General features: G+C 46.9%; 1 non-coding gene across 1 annotated transcript; it reads right to left on the bottom strand.

Moving 5' to 3' along the window:
* Window positions 1–5,646: 5,646 nt before the first annotated feature.
* Trnak-cuu (transfer RNA lysine (anticodon CUU)) lies at window positions 5,647–5,719 on the bottom strand. The gene has a single exon. It is a non-coding gene; the product is annotated as a tRNA-Lys (tRNA).
* Window positions 5,720–6,033: the final 314 nt, after the last annotated feature.

Raw genomic sequence — 6,033 nt, 5'->3', positions numbered from 1 at the left:
GGTCCTCCATGTTATATAGCCTCTCTGAGTTGGTTGGTTATCCTATACTTTAATCTTAATATCCACTTATAAGTTAGTACATTCCATGCATGTCTTTATGGGTTTGGGTCACCTCACTCAGAATTAACTTTCCTAGTCCATTCATTTGCCTGCACATTTCATAAAGTCATTGTTTTTTACACTCCATTGTGTAAATATACCACATTTTTCTTATCCATTCTTTGTCAACCCACTTTGTTATACCTCAAAGGACCAGTTGTCCAGAAATGTCATTTTCCATGATGGACTGGGCCCTCCCATATCAATCATTAGTGGAGAAAATACCCTATAGACTGCCCACAGACAGTTGGATGTAGGCATTTTCTCAATTGATGTTCTTTTTCTCAAATGATGATAGTTTTGAAAGTTGGTGCTAATACAGATTCAAATTCCCACAGACTGGGACTTTGAACCATCCAATCATTTTTTCTAAATGAACATGGGAATCATGTTTGGGTACTTAAGGCTTAGGTTAGGATCTAATCACAATGCAGTGAACCTTGTTTCCAGGCAGTCTGCCCTGTCATTCCTGGCTATACAGTCTTTTTTTAATCAAACTTCCTTTTTATACAAATAACCTGTGAAAATCAGTAATTTTGCATTCCATCAAAGTTCGTGAGAAGTAAAAATGAACTCTTTGAATTCCCAGTCATATATCAGTAATTGGGCTTTTCTTTCCTACTAGAAACATTTTAATTTTAGTGACATTAGATCAGTTTTTTTTAAGACATGCTTTCTCTCTTAGCCAAGTGATCTGAACATGGGCCCAAATCCAATGTGAAACTTCTTCTTTTGCCTTAAAATGTATCCTTCTACATTTCTACACTCTTTCAATCTGTGCATGGCATGAAGGCATCCTCAGGCTTGCCTGATACCATACAGCTCAGGTGGGGAAAGTCAGCCAAGGGGCATTGTGGGTACAAACATACTGCCCTGCCTGAAAGGCTCCACAGAATCAACTGACGTGATGTGGGTCACATAGTGAAAGACACCCAAAAGGCAGCATGGGTCCTCAAAAACTGCCTTGCTGAAGGCATCAGCATGACTACTTGGTGGGGGCATGGTTCTCAGTAGGGCATAAGACACTCACGGGGATGCTTCTATTCTCACAAAACAGGCTGCCAGAGGTCATCACAGGCTCTCAGATGCTGTGAGTCTCAGTTGGCCAAAAGATGACCAGGAGGTAGCCTGGGTCCTCTTTGTCAGGGTATCCTGAAGGTATCCTCAGGTCTTCCTGTGGCCATGTGTGTCAGTTGGGGAAAGTCACACATGGGCCATCATGGGTCCTCACAACCTGGGCTGTCTCAGTGCATCCACTGGCTTGCCATATGTCATGTGTCCCTGTTGGGTAAAAGACACTCACAGGTGTAGATGTAACCAACCGTCTTATTAAATAAGAAACACAGAAACAATGTAAAAGAGAAAGCTGAGAGGTCAGAGCTCAGAGCTAAAATCTCACCCTTCTGCCTGCGGTGTCCCAGCTTCCCGAAAAAGAGCTATATCCTGTCTGTTCGTTTTTTTATAGTATGTTGTTCTGCCTTCTCATTGGTTGTAAACCCAAACACGTGACTGCCTCGTCACTGTCTGAATGTACAGCCCCCTAGGTCTTAAAGGCATATGTCTCCAATGCTGGCTGTATCCCTGAACACACAGAGATCTATGGGATTAAAGGCGTGTGCCACCACTGCCATACTCTGTCTATGGCTCTAATAGTTCTGACCCCCGGGCAACTTTATTTATTAACATACAATCAAAATCACATTTCAGTACAATTAGAATACCACCACACACAGGGCAGTGTGGGTCCTCAAACCAAGCTTTCTGAAATTACCCACAGTATCACAGTGCCACATTGCTAAGCCAGGACAAGACACACAAATGGCATCATGGCTCCTTATTGCAAAGGCCACCTGAACACATCCACATGCCTGATGTCATGGTTCACAGTTGAGTGAAAGACAAGCAAATGGCAGCAGGGGTACTCAAATTGGGCTCTCTGAAGGTATCACATGCTCTTCTGATGCCATACAATGCTGGCAGGTAATGGCACCATGAGGCAGCAGAAACTGGCCTTCCTGAAGGCATCCATAGAGTGGCTTGATATCATGTGGCACAGGCAGGAACATAGACCCATGGCACTGCTTGAATCCTCATGGTCTAGGATGCTTGAAAGCATCAATGGCCCACATGATGACAAATGTCCCAGGTATGTGAATGCCATCCACTGGAAATGGTGGGTCATTATGGTCCTAGCTGACTGAAACATCCATAGGGTATAAATGAGGTCTTGTAGCCTAGGCAGGCAAAGACACCCATGCAGCAGCAGTTTGGCTCCTTACTGTCCATTATGCATTAAAACATTCACAAGGCAGCATGATGCCATTTGACTCAGGCAGGAAAATTCACCCACAGTTCAGCCTGGGTCCTCAATTTCCAGGCTGCCTGCATGCATGCACATGCCCACCTGATGACATGATGATATGCAACTCAATCAGGTAAAAGACCTCAAGGAGAAGCTTGTTTCCCCACTGTCCAGGATGGCTGAAGGTGACCACAGGTTTGCCCAATGTCACGTCTCAGGAACAGAAAGATACATGTATCCTCATAAACCAGGTTTCCTGATGGAATCTAAAGGCCTGCCTCATGCCTTGTTTCTCAGTTGGATGAAAGAAACTCATGTGTCCTCATGGTCTGGACTGCCATCCCTAAGCTTACCTGATGCCATGTGTTTCATATAGGGAAAAACACTCAAGGGTCAGTATGGGTCTTAACAAGCCAGGCTGCTTGAATTCCTCCCTACACCTCCATGATTCCATGCATATATCTAAGGGGAAGTATGTTTCCTCCCCATCCTCATTGTCTGAAGACATCCACAAGCTGATAGGATGCCATGTGTTTCAGACACGGAAAGTCTCCTACAGGTCAGCCTGAATCCTCAGAGTCTGAGATGCTGTAGGCATCCACATCACTGTCTGATGCTTTCCTTCTCACAAAGACATCTGTGAGGCAATCTCGGTCTTTAGGAATTGGACCACCAAAAGGCATCCATAGATGGCCTGATACAATGTGGCAAAGCTGGAGAAATAGGGCCATGGAGCAATGTGGATCCTTAAGGTCTGGGTTGCCTGAAGACATGCACAGGCTTATCTGATGCCATGCAGCTAAGGTAGGGAAAGACACCCATGGGGCATCATGGATCCTCACAACCCAGACTGCTAGAAGGCATCTACAGATTAGCCTGATGCCACCAACCCCAGGAAAGTAATCTATAGGTCAGCTTGAATCCTCAATTTCCATGGTCCCTTAATGCATCCAAAGGTCCTCTTGAAGCAATTAGTCTCAGTTGGGCAAATGACCCACAAGGGGTAGTCTGGGTCACCAGTGTACAGACTGGCTGAAATTAACCACAGGCTTGCTTGATGTCATGTTACTTAGCAACAGAAAGACAGCCACAGCCATGGGGCAGTGTGGGTCCTCAGAAATTGACCTACTTAAAGGTATCCATAGGACAGCCTATTGCCATGTGGCACAGACAGGAACAAAGACCAACTGGCCAGTCTGGGTCCTTAATTACCAGGCCACTAAAATGCATCCATGGGCCTGGCTAATGCCATGTGTCTCATTTGGACTCATGATCCTCACAGGGCATCCTGGGACTTCACTGTCCAGGTTGGCTGAATGCAACCACATTACCTGATTTCATGTGGCTCAGGACTGGAAAGACATCCCCAATACAGGATTGGTCCTTAAGTTCTGAGTTGCCTGAAGTCATCCACAGGCTGTCCTGATGCCATGCTGCTCAGATAGGGAAATACACCCATGGAGAAGCCTGGGTCCTCACCATCCTGGCTGTATGAAGGCATCCAGAGGCTTGTCTGATACCATGCAGCTCAGATGCAGATAAATACCCATGGGGCATGGTGGATTCTCACAAACCGGCCTACCTGAAGGGACCTACATGATCACCTCATGCCATTTGGGTCAGGTAATGAAAGACACCAAAGGGCCTGCAAGGGTCTTCAAAAACTGGCTTGTCAGAAGGCATCTATTTGCCTACCTGGTATGCTTCTCAGTTGGGCAAAACACTCACAGGGCACCATGTAGTCTCACCAAATATGCTGCCCACAGGATCACTGATGCCATGAGTCTCAATTTGGTAAGGGAATAGCTTGGGTCCTCATGGTCAAGGTTGCTGGAAGGTTTCCCCTAGTCTGACTGATGCCATGTGTCTCAGACAGGGAAAGACATTCACAGGATGGAGTTGGCCCTGACAAACTGGGCTGTCTCAATGCATCCACTGGCCTGTCTGATGCCACATGCCTCAGTTGGGTAAAGTCACACACAGGGCAGAGTGGATCCAATACCAGGCTTTGTAAAGGGACCCACAGTATCACTTGATGCCATGAGGCTCAGGCAGAATGCCTCCTCACTGTACAGACTGCCTGAAGACATCCACAAGCTCTCATATTGCCATGCATCTCAGTTGGGTGAAAAACATGCAAAAGGCAGCCATTGGTACTCCAATTGGGCTTTCTGGAGGCATCTACAGGCTCTCCTGGTTCCAAACAGCTCGGGTAGGGAAAGATACCACAGTTTAGCATGGGTGTTCAAAAGCAGGCCTTCCTGAAGGTATCCACAGGATGGTCTGATGCCATGTGACACAGACAGGGAATGAAAAGCATAGGGCAGCCTGGGTCCTCACGGTTTGGGCTGCCTGAAGGCATCAATGGTCTGCCCAATTCATAGGCTCAGACCTATGAATGACATTGACAAGGCAGGGTGGGTCCTCATGATCTGGGCTGCCTGAAGACATCCACAGACTCTCTTTTTGCTGTGCAATTAGGCAGAAAAAGATACCACTGGTGCCTGAAGACATCCTCATGCTCAAATGATGCCACGTGGCTCTGGTGGGAAAGGCACCCACAGATCAAGCTGGGTCCCCTATTTTCAGGCTAACTGAATGCATCCACAGGTCCATCTTATGCCATGAGTCTCAGTTAGGCATAAGATCCTCAAGGGACAGCTTGGGTCCCCACCTTTCAGGCAGGCTGAAGTCAACCATGAGTTAGTATGATTTCATGTGTGCTGTGGGATGTTAATGTATGTCCTGTGGGAGCCCTTCTTGGGTTCCTTGTGGCGTTACCCAGCAGGTTTGCATAGAGGATGATTAGGACCATGGGCCTGAGTGCAGGTGTTTGAGATGGTCTGCACTTGGCTGTACTGGGGGATGGTCTGTATGTCAAGTTGCTCTGATTGGTCAATAAATAAAACCTGATTGGTCGTGGCTAGGCAGGAAGTATAGGCGGGACTAACAGAGGAGAAATAAAAGAACAGGAAGGCAGAAGGAGACGCTGCCAGCCACTGCCAGGACAAGCAGCATGTGAAGATGTTGGTAAGCCACGAGCCGCGTGGCAAGGTATAGATTTGTAGAAATGCGTTACTTTAAGATGTAAGAACAGTTAACAAGAAGCCTGCCACAGCCATACAGTTTGTAAGCAATATAAGTCTCTGTGTTTACTTGGTTGGGTCTGAGCGGCTATGGGACTGGCGGGTGACAGAGATTTGTCCTGACTGTGGGCAAGGCAGGAAAACTCTAGCTACAAATGGCGCCCAACGTGGGGCACGAACCCACGACCCTGAGATTAAGAGTCTCATGCTCTACCGACTGAGCTAGCCGGGCAACTTTATTTATTAACATACAATCAAAATCACATTTCAGTACAATTAGATTACCACCACACATGTGGCTCAGAAAAGGAAAGACATCTAAGGAAATGTGTGGGTCCTCAGAAATCTGCCTGTCTGGAGGCATCCATAGGATGGCCAGATGTCATGATGCACTGACAGGGAAATAGGTCTAAGGGGCAGCAGGCTCCTCCCTGTCCAGGTTGCTTGAAAGCATCCACAGGCATGCCTGATATCATACATCTCATTTGGGCAAAAGACATCTAGGGGAAAGTTTGGGTCTTCATGGTCTGGGCATTCTGAAAGCAT

This window comes from Peromyscus maniculatus, chromosome 15, assembly GCF_049852395.1.
Source record: "Peromyscus maniculatus bairdii isolate BWxNUB_F1_BW_parent chromosome 15, HU_Pman_BW_mat_3.1, whole genome shotgun sequence".
NCBI classification, from domain to species: domain Eukaryota; kingdom Metazoa; phylum Chordata; class Mammalia; order Rodentia; family Cricetidae; genus Peromyscus; species Peromyscus maniculatus.
Note: the sequence above shows the minus strand (reverse complement) of the source record. Positions and strands in the feature narration are given on the sequence as shown.